The sequence below is a fragment of the Lissotriton vulgaris genome, chromosome 11 (genome assembly GCF_964263255.1).
Source record: "Lissotriton vulgaris chromosome 11, aLisVul1.2, whole genome shotgun sequence".
NCBI classification, from domain to species: Eukaryota; Metazoa; Chordata; class Amphibia; order Caudata; family Salamandridae; genus Lissotriton; species Lissotriton vulgaris.
In genome coordinates, this window is record NC_141699.1 from 534,643,416 (window position 1) to 534,666,244 (window position 22,829).

Sequence of the window (22,829 nt, forward strand, 5' to 3'; positions counted from 1 at the left end):
ACCCATTTCAGTAACATGATGAATGTATCCTATTTTTCCCTCAAGTCAGATGACATCCTGCTGTAGCTTTATGATGTCAGGGCACATCTTGATGAGTAGCCATGGATGACAATCACACAGAACAATGAGGCATTAGCAATTCCGCACTAGGTAAATATATGTAATTATGACTGCAAGGCAAGTGGAATGTGTAATGGGAAAGGACTCTGCAACATTGAAAGCATTGAGCTCCCCTTTTGAAAAGGGTGGCAGAGGTACAAGAATACAGAATATACTAAAACAATCCTTCTCGACTATAGGCGTCCCATAAATAGAGTTGAGGGAGGAAGGTTAAAATAGCTTCCCTCCATGGGAAACTAAGGCAATTGCTCTAAAATAAGACACCTCATTCTAGCCTCAAACACACCAATTTCCTCTGATGACATATTGCTAGCACAAGTATCTAAAGTAGGATTGTCAGCCTTGCAGACAGTCAACATCTTTGATAAGCTATCATGATGCCCGTAGCTTCAACCATATCGCTTCAGACTTGACAAATAATATTCATGCAGAAGACCACACTAAAAGGTGCTGAGAGCCGTCCGATGCTATGAGCTTCATTAAGGAAAAGCAAAATGATAAATTGAGAGTTTGACTTACCATGTAAATTGGTAAATCAAGCCGAAAGCTGCTGAACTTTTTTTTTTGGGTTGTCAGCAACTCCGAGAAAGTTTCTTCTGCAGCACTCCCTCTGCTGGTCATTCAATATATTCTGCAAATGGGAAAGTCCACTGTTAGTCTATTAATAGAACTTGAATATTTCCAAAGTAATACAACACAACAACAAACACATTTTGATAAAGAGTTAATAATCAGTACTATGGCGGCTGTAATATTGTAAAATCCCACAGCTCAAAAAGAATTCAAATCTCAATTGTTTTTCAACCTATCATACATCTCCCAATCCTAAGACTCATTTGCTACCGCTCTCTACACAACTCTACTACCTATATTAGAATGTAAATACAAAAAGACCTCATTGCTAGCCAAGTGACAGCATAATCTGCTCACTTGAATTGTTTTAGGCTATGGTACGCCTATAACTATTAAGTGATCCGATACGTTTATGGAGGAAGGTTTATGCTGCAGTTACTGGTAATGATAAAAACTATGAACAACAGATTCTACCATCTTCATTCTTGCACATCCCTATCAGTTAACATATAGACAACCTGAGAATATTATTATCACCCATACCTTGAACAAATAAATACATCTCAAATAATGCCTGTGTATCTTCCATTCCCCCATCATTGCCTTCAGCTGGGAGTCTTGATTAGCCTGCTACCCATTTCAGTAACATGATGAATGTATCCTATTTTTCCCTCAAGTCAGATGACATCCTGCTGTAGCTTTATGATGCCAGGGCACATCTTGATCAGTAGCCATGGATGACAATCACACAGAACAATGAGGCATTAGCAATTCCGCACTAGGTAAAGATATGTAATTATGACTGCAAGGCAAGTGGAATGTGTAATGGGAAAGGACTCTGCAACATTGAAAGCATTGAGCTCCCCTTTTGAAAAGGGTGGCAGAGGTACAAGAATACAGAATATACTAAAACAACCCTTCTCGACTATAGGCGTCCCATATATAGAGTTGAGGGAGGAAGGTTAAAATAGCTTCCCTCCATGGGAAACTTAGGCAATTGCTCTAAAATAAGACACCTCATTCTAGCCTCAAACACACCAATTTCCTCTGATGACATATTGCTAGCACAAGTATCTAAAGTAGGATTGTCAGCCTTGCAGACAGTCAACATCTTTGATAAGCTATCATGATGCCCGTAGCTTCAACCATATCGCTTCAGACTTGACAAATAATATTCATGCAGAAGACCACACTAAAAGGTGCTGAGAGCCGTCCGATGCTATGAGCTTCATTAAGGAAAAGCAAAATGATAAATTGAGAGTTTGACTTACCATGTAAATTGGTAAATCAAGCCGAAAGCTGCTGAACTTTTTTTTTTGGGTTGTCAGCAACTCCGAGAAAGTTTCTTCTGCAGCACTTCCTCTGCTGGTCATTCAATATATTCTGCAAATGGGAAAGTCCACTGTTAGTCTATTAATAGAACTTGAATATTTCCAAAGTAATACAACACAACAACAAACACATTTTGATAAAGAGTTAATAATCAGTACTATGGCGGCTGTAATATTGTAAAATCCCACAGCTCAAAAAGAATTCAAATCTCAATTGTTTTTCAACCTATCATACATCTCCCAATCCTAAGACTCATTTGCTACCGCTCTCTACACAACTCTACTACCTATATTAGAATGTAAATACAAAAAGACCTCATTGCTAGCCAAGTGACAGCATAATCTGCTCACTTGAATTGTTTTAGGCTATGGTACGCCTATAACTATTAAGTGATCCGATACGTTTATGGAGGAAGGTTTATGCTGCAGTTACTGGTAATGATAAAAACTATGAACAACAGATTCTACCATCTTCATTCTTGCACATCCCTATCAGTTAACATATAGACAACCTGAGAATATTATTATCACCCATACCTTGAACAAATAAATACATCTCAAATAATGCCTGTGTATCTTCCATTCCCCCATCATTGCCTTCAGCTGGGAGTCTTGATTAGCCTGCTACCCATTTCAGTAACATGATGAATGTATCCTATTTTTCCCTCAAGTCAGATGACATCCTGCTGTAGCTTTATGATGTCAGGGCACATCTTGATGAGTAGCCATGGATGACAATCACACAGAACAATGAGGCATTAGCAATTCCGCACTAGGTAAATATATGTAATTATGACTGCAAGGCAAGTGGAATGTGTAATGGGAAAGGACTCTGCAACATTGAAAGCATTGAGCTCCCCTTTTGAAAAGGGTGGCAGAGGTACAAGAATACAGAATATACTAAAACAATCCTTCTCGACTATAGGCGTCCCATATATAGAGTTGAGGGAGGAAGGTTAAAATAGCTTCCCTCCATGGCAAACTAAGGCAATTGCTCTAAAATAAGACACCTCATTCTAGCCTCAAACACACCAATTTCCTCTGATGACATATTGCTAGCACAAGTATCTAAAGTAGGATTGTCAGCCTTGCAGACAGTCAACATCTTTGATAAGCTATCATGATGCCCGTAGCTTCAACCATATCGCTTCAGACTTGACAAATAATATTCATGCAGAAGACCACACTAAAAGGTGCTGAGAGCCGTCCGATGCTATGAGCTTCATTAAGGAAAAGCAAAATGATAAATTGAGAGTTTGACTTACCATGTAAATTGGTAAATCAAGCCGAAAGCTGCTTTACTTTTTTTTTTGGGTTGTCAGCAACTCCGAGAAAGTTTCTTCTGCAGCACTCCCTCTGCTGGTCATTCAATATATTCTGCAAATGGGAAAGTCCACTGATAGTCTATTAATAGAACTTGAATATTTCCAAAGTAATACAACACAACAACAAACACATTTTGATAAAGAGTTAATAATCAGTACTATGGCGGCTGTAATATTGTAAAATCCCACAGCTCAAAAAGAATTCAAATCTCAATTGTTTTTCAACCTATCATACATCTCCCAATCCTAAGACTCATTTGCTACCGCTCTCTACACAACTCTACTACCTATATTAGAATGTAAATACAAAAAGACCTCATTGCTAGCCAAGTGACAGCATAATCTGCTCACTTGAATTGTTTTAGGCTATGGTACGCCTATAACTATTAAGTGATCCGATACGTTTATGGAGGAAGGTTTATGCTGCAGTTACTGGTAATGATAAAAACTATGAACAACAGATTCTACCATCTTCATTCTTGCACATCCCTATCAGTTAACATATAGAGAACCTGAGAATATTATTATCACCCATACCTTGAACAAATAAATACATCTCAAATAATGCCTGTGTATCTTCCATTCCCCCATCATTGCCTTCAGCTGGGAGTCTTGATTGGCCTGCTACCCATTTCAGTAACATGATGAATGTATCCTATTTTTCCCTCAAGTCAGATGACATCCTGCTGTAGCTTTATGATGTCAGGGCACATCTTGATGAGTAGCCATGGATGACAATCACACAGAACAATGAGGCATTAGCAATTCCGCACTAGGTAAATATATGTAATTATGACTGCAAGGCAAGTGGAATGTGTAATGGGAAAGGACTCTGCAACATTGAAAGCATTGAGCTCCCCTTTTGAAAAGGGTGGCAGAGGTACAAGAATACAAAATATACTAAAACAATCCTTCTCGACTATAGGCGTCCCATAAATAGAGTTGAGGGAGGAAGGTTAAAATAGCTTCCCTCCATGGGAAACTAAGGCAATTGCTCTAAAATAAGACACCTCATTCTAGCCTCAAACACACCAATTTCCTCTGATGACATATTGCTAGCACAAGTATCTAAAGTAGGATTGTCAGCCTTGCAGACAGTCAACATCTTTGATAAGCTATCATGATGCCCGTAGCTTCAACCATATCGCTTCAGACTTGACAAATAATATTCATGCAGAAGACCACACTAAAAGGTGCTGAGAGCCGTCCGATGCTATGAGCTTCATTAAGGAAAAGCAAAATGATAAATTGAGAGTTTGACTTACCATGTAAATTGGTAAATCAAGCCGAAAGCTGCTGAACTTTTTTTTTTGGGTTGTCAGCAACTCCGAGAAAGTTTCTTCTGCAGCACTCCCTCTGCTGGTCATTCAATATATTCTGCAAATGGGAAAGTCCACTGTTAGTCTATTAATAGAACTTGAATATTTCCAAAGTAATACAACACAACAACAAACACATTTTGATAAAGAGTTAATAATCAGTACTATGGCGGCTGTAATATTGTAAAATCCCACAGCTCAAAAAGAATTCAAATCTCAATTGTTTTTCAACCTATCATACATCTCCCAATCCTAAGACTCATTTGCTACCGCTCTCTACACAACTCTACTACCTATATTATAATGTAAATACAAAAAGACCTCATTGCTAGCCAAGTGACAGCATAATCTGCTCACTTGAATTGTTTTAGGCTATGGTACGCCTATAACTATTAAGTGATCCGATACGTTTATGGAGGAAGGTTTATGCTGCAGTTACTGGTAATGATAAAAACTATGAACAACAGATTCTACCATCTTCATTCTTGCACATCCCTATCAGTTAACATATAGAGAACCTGAGAATATTATTATCACCCATACCTTGAACAAATAAATACATCTCAAATAATGCCTGTGTATCTTCCATTCCCCCATCATTGCCTTCAGCTGGGAGTCTTGATTAGCCTGCTACCCATTTCAGTAACATGATGAATGTATCCTATTTTTCCCTCAAGTCAGATGACATCCTGCTGTAGCTTTATGATGTCAGGGCACATCTTGATGAGTAGCCATGGATGACAATCACACAGAACAATGAGGCATTAGCAATTCCGCACTAGGTAAATATATGTAATTATGACTGCAAGGCAAGTGGAATGTGTAATGGGAAAGGACTCTGCAACATTGAAAGCATTGAGCTCCCCTTTTGAAAAGGGTGGCAGAGGTACAAGAATACAGAATATACTAAAACAATCCTTCTCGACTATAGGCGTCCCATATATAGAGTTGAGGGAGGAAGGTTAAAATAGCTTCCCTCCATGGCAAACTAAGGCAATTGCTCTAAAATAAGACACCTCATTCTAGCCTCAAACACACCAATTTCCTCTGATGACATATTGCTAGCACAAGTATCTAAAGTAGGATTGTCAGCCTTGCAGACAGTCAACATCTTTGATAAGCTATCATGATGCCCGTAGCTTCAACCATATCGCTTCAGACTTGACAAATAATATTCATGCAGAAGACCACACTAAAAGGTGCTGAGAGCCGTCCGATGCTATGAGCTTCATTAAGGAAAAGCAAAATGATAAATTGAGAGTTTGACTTACCATGTAAATTGGTAAATCAAGCCGAAAGCTGCTGAACTTTTTTTTTTGGGTTGTCAGCAACTCCGAGAAAGTTTCTTCTGCAGCACTCCCTCTGCTGGTCATTCAATATATTCTGCAAATGGGAAAGTCCACTGTTAGTCTATTAATAGAACTTGAATATTTCCAAAGTAATACAACACAACAACAAACACATTTTGATAAAGAGTTAATAATCAGTACTATGGCGGCTGTAATATTGTAAAATCCCACAGCTCAAAAAGAATTCAAATCTCAATTGTTTTTCAACCTATCATACATCTCCCAATCCTAAGACTCATTTGCTACCGCTCTCTACACAACTCTACTACCTATATTATAATGTAAATACAAAAAGACCTCATTGCTAGCCAAGTGACAGCATAATCTGCTCACTTGAATTGTTTTAGGCTATGGTACGCCTATAACTATTAAGTGATCCGATACGTTTATGGAGGAAGGTTTATGCTGCAGTTACTGGTAATGATAAAAACTATGAACAACAGATTCTACCATCTTCATTCTTGCACATCCCTATCAGTTAACATATAGAGAACCTGAGAATATTATTATCACCCATACCTTGAACAAATAAATACATCTCAAATAATGCCTGTGTATCTTCCATTCCCCCATCATTGCCTTCAGCTGGGAGTCTTGATTAGCCTGCTACCCATTTCAGTAACATGATGAATGTATCCTATTTTTCCCTCAAGTCAGATGACATCCTGCTGTAGCTTTATGATGTCAGGGCACATCTTGATGAGTAGCCATGGATGACAATCACACAGAACAATGAGGCATTAGCAATTCCGCACTAGGTAAATATATGTAATTATGACTGCAAGGCAAGTGGAATGTGTAATGGGAAAGGACTCTGCAACATTGAAAGCATTGAGCTCCCCTTTTGAAAAGGGTGGCAGAGGTACAAGAATACAGAATATACTAAAACAATCCTTCTCGACTATAGGCGTCCCATATATAGAGTTGAGGGAGGAAGGTTAAAATAGCTTCCCTCCATGGCAAACTAAGGCAATTGCTCTAAAATAAGACACCTCATTCTAGCCTCAAACACACCAATTTCCTCTGATGACATATTGCTAGCACAAGTATCTAAAGTAGGATTGTCAGCCTTGCAGACAGTCAACATCTTTGATAAGCTATCATGATGCCCGTAGCTTCAACCATATCGCTTCAGACTTGACAAATAATATTCATGCAGAAGACCACACTAAAAGGTGCTGAGAGCCGTCCGATGCTATGAGCTTCATTAAGGAAAAGCAAAATGATAAATTGAGAGTTTGACTTACCATGTAAATTGGTAAATCAAGCCGAAAGCTGCTGAACTTTTTTTTTTGGGTTGTCAGCAACTCCGAGAAAGTTTCTTCTGCAGCACTCCCTCTGCTGGTCATTCAATATATTCTGCAAATGGGAAAGTCCACTGTTAGTCTATTAATAGAACTTGAATATTTCCAAAGTAATACAACTCAACAACAAACACATTTTGATAAAGAGTTAATAATCAGTACTATGGCGGCTGTAATATTGTAAAATCCCACAGCTCAAAAAGAATTCAAATCTCAATTGTTTTTCAACCTATCATACATCTCCCAATCCTAAGACTCATTTGCTACCGCTCTCTACACAACTCTACTACCTATATTATAATGTAAATACAAAAAGACCTCATTGCTAGCCAAGTGACAGCATAATCTGCTCACTTGAATTGTTTTAGGCTATGGTACGCCTATAACTATTAAGTGATCCGATACGTTTATGGAGGAAGGTTTATGCTGCAGTTACTGGTAATGATAAAAACTATGAACAACAGATTCTACCATCTTCATTCTTGCACATCCCTATCAGTTAACATATAGAGAACCTGAGAATATTATTATCACCCATACCTTGAACAAATAAATACATCTCAAATAATGCCTGTGTATCTTCCATTCCCCCATCATTGCCTTCAGCTGGGAGTCTTGATTAGCCTGCTACCCATTTCAGTAACATGATGAATGTATCCTATTTTTCCCTCAAGTCAGATGACATCCTGCTGTAGCTTTATGATGTCAGGGCACATCTTGATCAGTAGCCATGGATGACAATCACACAGAACAATGAGGCATTAGCAATTCCGCACTAGGTAAATATATGTAATTATGACTGCAAGGCAAGTGGAATGTGTAATGGGAAAGGACTCTGCAACATTGAAAGCATTGAGCTCCCCTTTTGAAAAGGGTGGCAGAGGTACAAGAATACAGAATATACTAAAACAACCCTTCTCGACTATAGGCGTCCCATATATAGAGTTGAGGGAGGAAGGTTAAAATAGCTTCCCTCCATGGGAAACTTAGGCAATTGCTCTAAAATAAGACACCTCATTCTAGCCTCAAACACACCAATTTCCTCTGATGACATATTGCTAGCACAAGTATCTAAAGTAGGATTGTCAGCCTTGCAGACAGTCAACATCTTTGATAAGCTATCATGATGCCCGTAGCTTCAACCATATCGCTTCAGACTTGACAAATAATATTCATGCAGAAGACCACACTAAAAGGTGCTGAGAGCCGTCCGATGCTATGAGCTTCATTAAGGAAAAGCAAAATGATAAATTGAGAGTTTGACTTACCATGTAAATTGGTAAATCAAGCCGAAAGCTGCTGAACTTTTTTTTTTGGGTTGTCAGCAACTCCGAGAAAGTTTCTTCTGCAGCACTCCCTCTGCTGGTCATTCAATATATTCTGCAAATGGGAAAGTCCACTGTTAGTCTATTAATAGAACTTGAATATTTCCAAAGTAATACAACACAACAACAAACACATTTTGATAAAGAGTTAATAATCAGTACTATGGCGGCTGTAATATTGTAAAATCCCACAGCTCAAAAAGAATTCAAATCTCAATTGTTTTTCAACCTATCATACATCTCCCAATCCTAAGACTCATTTGCTACCGCTCTCTACACAACTCTACTACCTATATTAGAATGTAAATACAAAAAGACCTCATTGCTAGCCAAGTGACAGCATAATCTGCTCACTTGAATTGTTTTAGGCTATGGTACGCCTATAACTATTAAGTGATCCGATACGTTTATGGAGGAAGGTTTATGCTGCAGTTACTGGTAATGATAAAAACTATGAACAACAGATTCTACCATCTTCATTCTTGCACATCCCTATAAGTTAACATATAGAGAACCTGAGAATATTATTATCACCCATACCTTGAACAAATAAATACATCTCAAATAATGCCTGTGTATCTTCCATTCCCCCATCATTGCCTTCAGCTGGGAGTCTTGATTGGCCTGCTACCCATTTCAGTAACATGATGAATGTATCCTATTTTTCCCTCAAGTCAGATGACATACTGCTGTAGCTTTATGATGTCAGGGCACATCTTGATGAGTAGCCATGGATGACAATCACACAGAACAATGAGGCATTAGCAATTCCGCACTAGGTAAATATATGTAATTATGACTGCAAGGCAAGTGGAATGTGTAATGGGAAAGGACTCTGCAACATTGAAAGCATTGAGCTCCCCTTTTGAAAAGGGTGGCAGAGGTACAAGAATACAGAATATACTAAAACAATCCTTCTCGACTATAGGCGTCCCATAAATAGAGTTGAGGGAGGAAGGTTAAAATAGCTTCCCTCCATGGGAAACTAAGGCAATTGCTCTAAAATAAGACACCTCATTCTAGCCTCAAACACACCAATTTCCTCTGATGACATATTGCTAGCACAAGTATCTAAAGTAGGATTGTCAGCCTTGCAGACAGTCAACATCTTTGATAAGCTATCATGATGCCCGTAGCTTCAACCATATCGCTTCAGACTTGACAAATAATATTCATGCAGAAGACCACACTAAAAGGTGCTGAGAGCCGTCCGATGCTATGAGCTTCATTAAGGAAAAGCAAAATGATAAATTGAGAGTTTGACTTACCATGTAAATTGGTAAATCAAGCCGAAAGCTGCTGAACTTTTTTTTTTGGGTTGTCAGCAACTCCGAGAAAGTTTCTTCTGCAGCACTCCCTCTGCTGGTCATTCAATATATTCTGCAAATGGGAAAGTCCACTGTTAGTCTATTAATAGAACTTGAATATTTCCAAAGTAATACAACACAACAACAAACACATTTTGATAAAGAGTTAATAATCAGTACTATGGCGGCTGTAATATTGTAAAATCCCACAGCTCAAAAAGAATTCAAATCTCAATTGTTTTTCAACCTATCATACATCTCCCAATCCTAAGACTCATTTGCTACCGCTCTCTACACAACTCTACTACCTATATTAGAATGTAAATACAAAAATACCTCATTGCTAGCCAAGTGACAGCATAATCTGCTCACTTGAATTGTTTTAGGCTATGGTATGCCTATAACTATTAAGTGATCCGATACGTTTATGGAGGAAGGTTTATGCTGCAGTTACTGGTAATGATAAAAACTATGAACAACAGATTCTACCATCTTCATTCTTGCACATCCCTATCAGTTAACATATAGAGAACCTGAGGAACAAGTTACTTACCTTCGGTAACGATATATCTGTAAGAAACATTAGTTAGTGTTAGATTCCTTACCTTAGAATATCCCCAGGCGTCAGTCTGGATCCGGAAACTTTTGCGTAGCAGTACCCCTGCGCGTCGGTAGGCGTCGTCTGCAGGCGTCCCCTGCGGCTCCGCGTCCGTCGTCGGCGTCGTGCGCCGTGATGACGTCGCTGGAGTATATAGACGCCGCCTCCGCGCGCTGACGTCAGTTCTTTGCACACAGCTTTTCCGCGCCAGGAGACGCAGAGCCATGAGAGAACCAACACTGGTGCCATGTAAAAACTAGGGCCCTGAAAGGGATGACCTTAACCCTAGGTATCAGTTCGCAGAACGGGGAGGATGGGTGGGTTCGGTAAGGAATCTCACACTAACTAATGTTTCTTACAGATATATCGTTACCGAAGGTAAGTAACTTGTTCATCTGAAAGAAACACGTTAGTGTTAGATTCCTTACCTTAGAATACATACCCCAGCAATACCAACCCCGGTGGTGGGTCTGCGAACCAATACAAAACTACACCAGAAAGTCCTGGAGGACAGAACGGCCAAAGAAGCCATCCCTCCGGACTTGACTGTCCAGGCAGTAGTGCCTCGCAAAGGTGTGCAGCGAGGCCCACGTAGCCGCTTGGCAAATGTCCTGCAAGGGGACTCCCCGGCCCAGGGCAGTAGTAGCCGCCGTGGCCCGAGTGGAATGGGCCCTCAGCCCAACAGGAGGCTCCTTCCGAGCCAAAGAGTAGCACGCTTTGATGCAGAGGACGACCCATCGAGAGATGGTTCGTTTACAAACCGCCCGTCCCTTCTTCGCACCCACGTAGCCAACAAACAGTTGGTCATCCACCCGGAACTGGCGTGTGCGATCCATGTAAAATGAAAGCGCACGTTTTGGGTCCAGACGATGGAGCCGCTCTTCATCCTTTGAAGGATGCGGAGGCGGGAAGAAGGAAGGGAGGGTGATGGACTGCCCGATGTGAAAGGCCGAAACAACCTTGGGCAGGAAAGAAGGTCTAGTCCTCAGAACCACCTTGTCAGGATGAATGGACAGGAAAGGAGGTTGGACAGAAAGAGCCTGGAGCTCACTCACCCTCCTGGCAGAGGTGATGGCAACCAGGAAAGCCGTCTTTAAAGTCAGGAGACGGAGAGGGCAAGAGTGAAGGGGCTCAAAGGGAGCACACATCAGGAAAGTTAGAACCAGGTTCAAATCCCACTGAGGCATCACAAACGGAACAGGTGGAAACATGTGAGTGATGCCTTTCAAGAATCGAGTTACAATCGGGGATTTGAACAAAGAAGGCTGATCAGGAAGCCTCAAAAAGGCTGAAAGGGCAGAAAGGTAGCCCTTGATAGTGCCCAGAGCAGAGCCCTGCTGGGCAAGAGAAAGAAGAAACAGAAGAACCTCCGAGAGAGGGGCAGAAAGAGGGTCCACAGCCTTTGCTGTGCACCATGCCACAAATCTGTTCCACCGACAGGCGTATACCGACTTAGTGGAGGGACGCCTGGCTGCCAGAATAACATCACAGACTTCAGGAGGCAAGTCAAATGGCCTCAACTGCCGCCGCTCAATCTCCAAGCATGGAGGTGGAGACTGGACAGGTTCGGGTGGAGGACCGTCCCCTGCTGCTGCGACAGAAGGTCCTCCTGAAGGGGCAGGCGGATCGGGGGACCGACTGACATGCTGAGTAGCTCGGGATACCAGTACCTTCGAGTACAGTCCGGAGCCACAAGGATAACTTGGGCCCGGTCGCGCCTGATCTTCTTCAGCACTCTGGGCAGAAGTGGTATAGGCGGAAAGGCGTATAACAGACCGCAACTCCACTCGCGCCGAAAGGCGTCGCCGTGCGAGTGCCGTCTTGGAAACTCCAACGCGCAGAACTGATGACATTGCGCGTTCTCTTCTGTGGCGAATAGATCTAACCAAGGCTCTCCCCATTGCAGAAAGATGCCTTGCGCCACGTCAGAGTTCAGACGCCATTCGTGATCCATCGAGCACCGACGGCTGAGTTCGTCCGCCCTGGCGTTCAGAGAACCTGCCAGGTGTTGAACCGTCAGAGTCACGCCCTGACGTTCCAGCCATTGCCAGAGGCGCAGAGCCTCCTGGCAAAGGGTCCACGACCCCACTCCGCCCTGTTTGTTGCAGTACCACATGGCGGTGGTGTTGTCGGTGAACACCTGCACTACACTCCCGTTGACAAAGGGGAGGAATGCCTTCAGTGCCAGACGAATCGCCCGCAGCTCCAACAGATTGATATGGAGCCGGGACTCCGCCGGAGACCAGATGCCTCTGATCTCTGCCTCTCCCAAGTGGCCACCCCAGCCCTGGAGGGACGCGTCCGTCACGACAACGTGTTCCGGTTGGGGAAGGGAGAGGGACTTGCCCCTGACCCAATCGCGGTCCGTAAGCCACCACTGCAGTTGTCTCGCAGTGCCCTCCGAGATCAAGACGTGGTCGGACAAGTTGCCCTGATGCTGGGCCCACTGAAACTTCAGGTCCCACTGCAGAGCCCGCATCCGCCACCTGGCGTGATGCACCAGAAGGATGCAGGAAGCCATCAGTCCCAGCAGCCGCAGCGTCAACCTGACCGAGACTCGGGATAGCGGCTGAAAGATGGGAATCAAAGCCTGAATATCCCGAACCCGCCGTTCCGGAGGATAAACCCGAAACTGCGCCGAGTCCAGAACCGCTCCGATGAAAAGGAGCTTTTGAGAGGGACACAGGTGTGATTTCGGCACGTTGATGGAGAACCCCAGGTCGTGCAAGAGGTCTGCCGTCATCTGAAGGTGGTGAACGACTGTTTGGGGCGAGCCCGCCTTCAACAACCAATCGTCTAGGTAGGGGAAGACTGAAACCCCCAACCTGCGCAGATGGGCTGCGACCACCGCCATCACCTTTGTGAACACCCGTGGGGCGCTGGTAAGACCGAAGGGGAGCACGATAAACTGAAAGTGCTCCAGGCCTACCGTGAACCGCAGGTAACGCCGGTGGGCCGGCAGGACGGGGATGTGAAAATAGGCGTCCTGCAAGTCCAACGCTACCATCCAGTCTTGTGGGTCTAGAGCAGCCAAGACCTGAGCTAACGTCAACATCTTGAACTTCTCCTTCCTGAGGAAGCCGTTGACGGTCCTTAGATCCAAGATAGGACGTAGGCCCCCCTTGTCCTTCTTGGGCACCAGAAAGTAGTGGGAATAGCAACCACGCCCTACTTCTGGCCCAGGAACGCGCTCGATGGCCCCCTTGGCCAAGAGGGCCGTAACTTCCTCCTGCAGAAGTGTCAAGTGGTCCCCCGACACACGGTGGTTCTGCGGTGGCATGGCTGGAGGAGAGGTCTCGAAGGGGAGGGAGTAGCCCCTTCGGACGATTTGCAGCACCCACCTGTCCGAAGTGATCGTGTGCCAGTGAGCGTGGTGATGGCGAACCCTGCCACCCACTGGCGTCACATGGGGCCGAAAGCACGGACTAGGAGGATTTTGGGGTAGATGCTGTGGGGGAAGGTGTGGTCTGACCCCGCCGTTGTCCCTGACCGCCACCACGGCAGTTTCCACGGCCGCCACCGCGTTGGAAGGATTGTTGCGGCGCGTGGCTGGCAGCACGTGTGGGGGTGCCCCTTCCTTGGCCACGAAAGGGACGAAACGAACCCGTTTGCTGACGCTGGGTCGAGAGACCCAAGGACTTGGCCGTGACCCTGGAGTCCTTGAAGCGTTCCAGCGCGTGGTCCGCCTTGTCACCGAACAGGTGACAGCCATCAAACGGCATGTCCATCAATGTATTCTGGACATCAGCCGAAAAATTGGCGGATCTCAGCCAGGCGTGGCGACGAATCGCCACCGTCGTCGACATAGCTCTGCCCAGCGAGTCGGTCGTATCAAGACCACACCGTATTGAATATTTCGCTGCATCCCGGCCCTCAGCCACAGCTTGACCGAGTTTTGCCCGCACCTCCATGGGGCATTCCGGCAGCAGTTCCGCGACCGTATCCCACACAGAGTGGGTGTAGCGGCCCAAGAGGCAAGCGGTGTTGCAAGACCGCAGGCCCAAACTAATGGACGAGAAGACCTTTTTACCAAACTGGTCATACCTCTTGGATTCCCGGTCGGGCGGGGCCGACGGGAATGCGGACTGGGAGGTCGAGGCCTGGATCACCAGACTCTCAGGAGTGGGGTGGGTAGACAGGTACTTGGGGTCGTCCGGACAAGGACGGTGGCGCCTGGCCACGTTCCGATCAACAGGCGCACCTGAAGCGGGCCTGGACCACGTGCCCAACAGAACGTCTGACAAGGCTTCATTAAACGGCAGCAGTGGCTCCTGTGGGCATGACTGCGGTTTGAAGACCTCGGTGAGGATGTTAGGCCTCACGGCCGCGACGGGGAGCTCAAGGTTTAAGGCCTTGGCAGCCCTCATCAGCACCACAGAATAGGCAGCTCCCTCCACCGATGCCACGGAAGGAGGAGAGATCAAACCAGGGTTAGGAGAGTCGTCCAAACCACTGGCATCCCCCAAGTCACCTGTCCAGTCCGGGTCATACTGGCACTCGCGTGACAGAGGGTCCTCGGACCCCTCCCAACCTTCACCGTACTCCTCATCCTCTCCGTATTCGGAGTCAATGATGAAGACCGGCTCCTCGGGGTTCATGGGCCCCATCGGCGCCGGGACCGGCGTCGAGCGACGCCCGTCCGGCGCCGCGTCCGGCGTTGGAGAAGGTAAGGGGACGGCGCCGCCCGGAGCCGGCGCCAGAACCCCACCGCCGGCCGGAGCCGGCACTGGAGAACCGGCGCCGCGCGGGGGCGGCGTCGGGGGTAACCCCGATGGCAACGGCGCCGGGGAGGCCGGAAGACCAGCCGGCGCTGATCCCGAAGGCCCTTGCGGCGCCGGGGTCGGAGCCGTCGGCGGCGCCGGGGCCGGAGCACCCGACGGCGCCGAGGCAGGGACACCCGAACCGCCAGGGCCCCCAGACGGTAGCACTGGGCCCGAAGGCACCGTAGGCCCCGTCGGAGAAGCGAGCGCCCTCATGGCCATGAGGAACGCCTCGATCTCCTCAGGCGTCGCGCCATGCCCAGGGACCGGAGGGTATGAGGCAGGCCGCGCCGGCGACTCTCGCGGAGCCGCGGGGTTGGGGTCACCCGAGCCCCCGGCCGCATCGTGCGAGCGTCGGGGGGAGTCGGGGGTACGATGACGACGCCCCGACTTCTTGTGCTTCCTACCTGACGAGCCTGACAAGTGGTGTCGACTTCCGGAACGCTCGGCGCGGCTCCGCGACCGCTCCCTCGAACGCTCTCTCGACCTCCGGCCGGCCCGGGACCGCTCCCGGTCCCGAATTGGGGCCGACACCCGGAGCTCCAGTAGCTTGCGGGACCGCTCCCGCCTAGCCTTGTTGGTGAGGGCCCGGCAGTCGACACAGGAGTCCACGTCGTGGTCGGGGCCCAGACACCGGAGACAGAGGCGGTGATGGTCCGTGACCGACATCGTGCGCTCACAGTCATCGCAATTCTTAAACCCAGGCATCCTATCAGGCACAATAAGAGAAAAAACAATCGAAAAACTTGGTCAAAGACCGGAGTACTGCTCTTCAGATCTGCGTCCACTGGCGCGGAAAAAAGAAGAACTGACGTCAGCGCGCGGAGGCGGCGTCTATATACTCCAGCGACGTCATCACGGCGCACGACGCCGACGACGGACGCGGAGCCGCAGGGGACGCCTGCAGACGACGCCTACCGACGCGCAGGGGTACTGCTACGCAAAAGTTTCCGGATCCAGACTGACGCCTGGGGATATTCTAAGGTAAGGAATCTAACACTAACGTGTTTCTTTCAGATAATATTATTATCACCCATACCTTGAACAAATAAATACATCTCAAATTATGCCTGTGTATCTTCCATTCCCCCATCATTGCCTTCAGCTGGGAGTCTTGATTAGCCTGCTACCCATTTCAGTAACATGATGAATGTATCCTATTTTTCCCTCAAGTCAGATGACATCCTGCTTAGCTTTATGATGTCAGGGCACATCTTGATGAGTATCCATGGATGACAATCACACAGAACAATGAGGCATTAGCAATTCTGCACTAGGTAACTACATGTAATTATGACTGCAAGGCAGTTGGAATGTGTAATGGGAAAGGACTCTGCAACATTGAAGGCATTGAGCTCCCCTTTTGAAAACGGTGGCAGAGGTACAAGAATACAGAATATACTAAAGACAATCCTTCTCGACTATAAGCGTCCCATATATAGAGTTGAGGGAGGAAGGTTAAAATAGCTTCCCTCCATGGGAAACTAAGGCAATTGCTCTAAAATAAGACACCTCATTCTAGCCTCAAACACACCAATTTCCTCTGATGACATATTGCTAGCACAAGTATCTAAAGTAGGATTGTCAGCCTTGCAGACAGTCAACATCTTTGATAAGCTATCATGATGCCCGTAGCTTCAACCATATCGCTTCAGACTTGACAAATAATATTCATGCAGAAGACCACACTAAAAGGTGCTGAGAGCCGTCCGATGCTATGAGCTTCATCAAGGAAAAGCAAAATGATAAATTGAGAGTTTGACTTACCATGTAAATTGGTAAATCAAGCCGAAAGCTGCTGAACTTTTTTTTTTGGGTTGTCAGCAACTCCGAGAAAGTTTCTTCTGCAGCACTCCCTCTGCTGGTCATTCAATATATTCTGCAAATGGGAAAGTCCACTGTTAGTCTATTAATAGAACTTGAATATTTCCAAAGTAATACAACACAACAACAAACACATTTTGATAAAGAGTTATTAATCAGTACTATGGCGGCTGTAATATTGTAAAATCCCACAGCTCAAAAAGAATTCAAATCTCAATTGTTTTTCAACCTATCATACATCTCCCAATCCTAAGACTCATTTGCTACCGCTCTCTACACAACTCTACTACCTATATTAGAAATTAAATACAAAAAGACCTCATTGCTAGCCAAGTGACAGCATAATCTGCTCACTTGAATTGTTTTAGGCTACGGTACGCCTATAACTATTAAGTGATCCGATACGTTTATGGAGGAAGGTTTATGCTGCAGTTACTGGTAATGATAAAAACTATGAACAACAGATTCTACCATCTTCATTCTTGCACATCCCTATCAGTTAACACATAGAGAACCTGAGAATATTATTATCACCCATACCTTGAACAAATAAACACATCTCAAATAATGCCTGTGTATCTTCCATTCCCCCATCATTGCCTTCAGCTGGGAGTCTTGATTAGCCTGCTACCCATTTCAGTAACATGATGAATGTATCCTATTTTTCCCTCAAGTAAGATGACATCCTGCTGTAGCTTTATGATGTCAGGGCACATCTTGATGAGTAGCCATGGATGACAATCACACAGAACAATGAGGCATTAGCAATTCCGCACTAGGTAACTATATGTAATAATGACTGCAAGGCAAGTGGAATGTGTAATGGGAAAGGACTCTGCAACATTGAAAGCATTGAGCTCCCCTTTTGAAAAGGGTGGCAGAGGTACAAGAATACAGAATATACTAAAACAATCCTTCTCGACTATAGGCGTCCCATATATAGAGTTGAGGGAGGAAGGTTAAAATAGCTGCCCTCCATGGGAAACTAAGGCAATTGCTCTAAAATAAGACACCTCATTCTAGCCTCAAACACACCAATTTCCTCTGATGACATATTGCTAGCACAAGTATCTAAAGTAGGATTGTCAGCCTTGCAGACAGTCAACATCTTTGATAAGCTATCATGATGCCCGTAGCTTCAACCATATCGCTTCAGACTTGACAAATAATATTCATGCAGAAGACCACACTAAAAGGTGCTGAGAGCCATCCGATGCTATGAGCTTCATTAAGGAAAAGCAAAATGATAAATTGAGAGTTTGAATTACCATGTAAATTGGTAAATCAAGCCGAAAGCTGCTGAACTTTTTTTTTTGGGTTGTCAGCAACTCCGAGAAAGTTTCTTCTGCAGCACTCCCTCTGCTGGTCATTCAATATATTCTGCAAATGGGAAAGTCCACTGTTAGTCTATTAATAGAACTTGAATATTTCCAAAGTAATACAACACAACAACAAACACATTTTGATAAAGAGTTATTAATCAGTACTATGGCGGCTGTAATATTGTAAAATCCCACAGCTCAAAAAGAATTCAAATCTCAATTGTTTTTCAACCTATCATACATCTCCCAATCCTAAGACTCATTTGCTACCGCTCTCTACACAACTCTACTACCTATATTAGAAATTAAATACAAAAAGACCTCATTGCTAGCCAAGTGACAGCATAATCTGCTCACTTGAATTGTTTTAGGCTACGGTACGCCTATAACTATTAAGTGATCCGATACGTTTATGGAGGAAGGTTTATGCTGCAGTTACTGGTAATGATAAAAACTATGAACAACAGATTCTACCATCTTCATTCTTGCACATCCCTATCAGTTAACATATAGAGAACCTGAGAATATTATTATCACCCATACCTTGAACAAATAAATACATCTCAAATTATGCCTGTGTATCTTCCATTCCCCCATCATTGCCTTCAGCTGGGAGTCTTGATTAGCCTGCTACCCATTTCAGTAACATGATGAATGTATCCTATTTTTCCCTCAAGTCAGATGACATCCTGCTTAGCTTTATGATGTCAGGGCACATCTTGATGAGTAGCCATGGATGACAATCACACAGAACAATGAGGCATTAGCAATTCTGCACTAGGTAACTACATGTAATTATGACTGCAAGGCAGTTGGAATGTGTAATGGGAAAGGACTCTGCAACATTGAAGGCATTGAGCTCCCCTTTTGAAAACGGTGGCAGAGGTACAAGAATACAGAATATACTAAAGACAATCCTTCTCGACTATAAGCGTCCCATATATAGAGTTGAGGGAGGAAGGTTAAAATAGCTTCCCTCCATGGGAAACTAAGGCAATTGCTCTAAAATAAGACACCTCATTCTAGCCTCAAACACACCAATTTCCTCTGATGACATATTGCTAGTACAAGTATCTAAAGTAGGATTGTCAGCCTTGCAGACAGTCAACATCTTTGATAAGCTATCATGATGCCCGTAGCTTCAACCATATCGCTTCAGACTTGACAAATAATATTCATGCAGAAGACCACACTAAAAGGTGCTGAGAGCCGTCCGATGCTATGAGCTTCATCAAGGAAAAGCAAAATGATAAATTGAGAGTTTGACTTACCATGTAAATTGGTAAATCAAGCCGAAAGCTGCTGAACTTTTTTTTTTGGGTTGTCAGCAACTCCGAGAAAGTTTCTTCTGCAGCACTCCCTCTGCTGGTCATTCAATATATTCTGCAAATGGGAAAGTCCACTGTTAGTCTATTAATAGAACTTGAATATTTCCAAAGTAATACAACACAACAACAAACACATTTTGATAAAGAGTTAATAATCAGTACTATGGCGGCTGTAATATTGTAAAATCCCACAGCTCAAAAAGAATTCAAATCTCAATTGTTTTTCAACCTATCATACATCTCCCAATCCTAAGACTCATTTGCTACCGCTCTCTTCACAACTCTACTACCTATATTAGAATGTAAATACAAAAAGACCTCATTGCTAGCCAAGTGACAGCATAATCTGCTCACTTGAATTGTTTTAGGCTATGGTACGCCTATAACTATTAAGTGATCCGATACGTTTATGGAGGAAGGTTTATGCTGCAGTTACTGGTAATGATAAAACTATGAACAACAGATTCTACCATCTTCATTCTTGCACATCCCTATCAGTTAACATATAGAGAACCTGAGAATATTATTATCACCCATACCTTGAACAAATAAATACATCTCAAATTATGCCTGTGTATCTTCCATTCCCCCATCATTGCCTTCAGCTGGGAGTCTTGATTAGCCTGCTACCCATTTCAGTAACATGATGAATGTATCCTATTTTTCCCTCAAGTCAGATGACATCCTGCTTAGCTTTATGATGTCAGGGCACATCTTGATGAGTAGCCATGGATGACAATCACACAGAACAATGAGGCATTAGCAATTCTGCACTAGGTAACTGTTAGACCTGTCTGACTTTTTGGCGAAGTCCCTCCTAATTTTTATTTATTTTGTCCCCTTTTTGCCCCTCATACCCTTATTAATTTTTGTGTCTACTGGCTTTTTATAGGTGTTGGCCAGGGGGATAGGTGTTCCCTCTCCCCCTCATAGTTTTTTACCTCAGGTCCAGAGGCCTGTTCTGACAGGAAAGTTGGCACCACCTAAAATGGTGGCCACCAACTGCCCCAACTGTCACCAACAGAACCTGGCCATAGACCAACATAGGGCATTCCAGAACCTTCTGGTCCATTCTGGACCACTGAAGGGCAGCCTATATAAGGCGGAATGCGGGGCAGCCATTTTGTCTACCTGTGGAAGTCAGCTGGAGGACAGGTGGTAGCTAAGGGTGGGAAAAGGTTAGACTTAGGGTTGACCTCCTGAACTGGGAAGCTGCCTATTTGGTCCAAAACCCCAACTCCCCTCTTAGTTATTTGTCCTGGCCCCGCTGTGGGAAGTTTCTGGAGACCCTGGGCGCCTAGCTTGCCCCTTTTCTAAAATATAAAGGGGAAGTCTATAGGAGAAGGAGACTGCAGCGCTGCGGAGCGCAGTCCTCTGCTCAGCAGCTTGATTCTGAAAAGACTGTGAAGAAGGACTCTCCCACGGAGAGGGGCTTATCCTGGTGCCCTCTCCTTGCTCTGCTTGTACCCCAGTGCTGCCCATCTGTGGGAATCGCGCCCCCCTGGTGCCAAAACCCTTCTGTGACCGTCCCCCTACCTGAGACCACCAGGGCTGAAGAAGCGGAGACAGCGGGACCACAAGCGGTTCTACACCTGGGTCGGCGTGGGATTATTGAAGGAGCAGAAACGGCTGTTCAGCTGGCCGTGCTGTCCCTGCATCGGTGTGGGCGAAGCGGGGCTGTTGTGGAGCTGTGATCGGAAGCTCTGAGGTGAGGAGCGGACTGCGCAAGCCCTCGTCAGTGTCCAAGGGGGCGGAAAAGGAAGGCGGCGACGATTGCAAAGCGCGACCTCAGGCGGTGAAACACTCGCCTTTCGCGCATGCCCATTGCGCTGCCGGGCTCCGTGAGGCGGGGCCGGATAGGAGAAGAGCGTCCTTCGTTGGAGGCTGCGCGTTGAGCGACGACAACAGCGTGTGCGGAGGAGCGCCGGTCACCGCTGCAGCTTGAGGAGGTGTTTGGCCTCTCTCCCTCGCTCGAGCGCCAAACGGAGGAGCGGCGCGAGTGAGAGGCGAGAAACAGAGGAGCCGGCTGACTCCTAGTGAAGCGGTTGAAATCCTTTTCCGCTCGAGCGCTACCAGAGGAGCTCGCTCGGGTGGGAGAGGGGAACGCTGGTGTCCTGGAGACTGAGGTGCCTGGCTAATGCTAAACATCCCTAACCTGGCACGTGACCCGCCCCACCCGCTCTCTGACAACTCAGGACCCTGAAATGCAAGTAAGGAGGTAGTGTAAGGGGAAAGAGCCTTCTACCTAAGGGAACTCTGGCAGGTCTTAATAAACTATTGATCTAAGTGGTTCTTAACCAGTTGCTTTGGAGAGAGGAATAGAAGAAAAGCTGTACTGTTATCCATGCAACAGGGTGTTGCTCTGAACTGATTTAAGTGCTGCTCTTGCCAACCTTTAAAGTAATGCTGTGTTAAGAGTTAGGATAAGGTGCGCAGAGGACAGTAAATGAATAGCTAACTAACAGGAAATTTAGTGATGTGATGTAAATACTTAAGGTCAGTCATCCTGTTTAAAAAGAGAATGCTACTCCTGGGATGATATCTGTTTGGGCTTATAGAGAGTAGTAGCTTTCGCCCAAGATTCTAGCGGGTTAATAATTAGCCTGATTGAACCTGAAGTACAGTTTATCCGAATGTAAAAGTGTGATAAGAATTCAGAAATACAGTGACTGTTAGTAATTTAAAAAGTGATTATTTGCTAATGATTTAAAACGTGTAATTGCTAACCCTGAAAGTGATCTAAACTGATTTGAATTATTTATATGTGAGTTACTGACGTGACAACACGGAGCATATTATTTTTATATAAAGCAACACGTATTTTCATATAAATTTTGGTGTAGTGTTTTTCTTTTTGAGTGCTATTGCGTGAAATTACTTTTGGGTGGTCTGCAACCTTTACACTGTGCCTCTGTATGTTAGTCTTGCCCTAGGCCAGGCTACCTAATTCCAACAGTAACTACATGTAATTATGACTGCAAGGCAGTTGGAATGTGTAATGGGAAAGGACTCTGCAACATTGAAGGCATTGAGCTCCCCTTTTG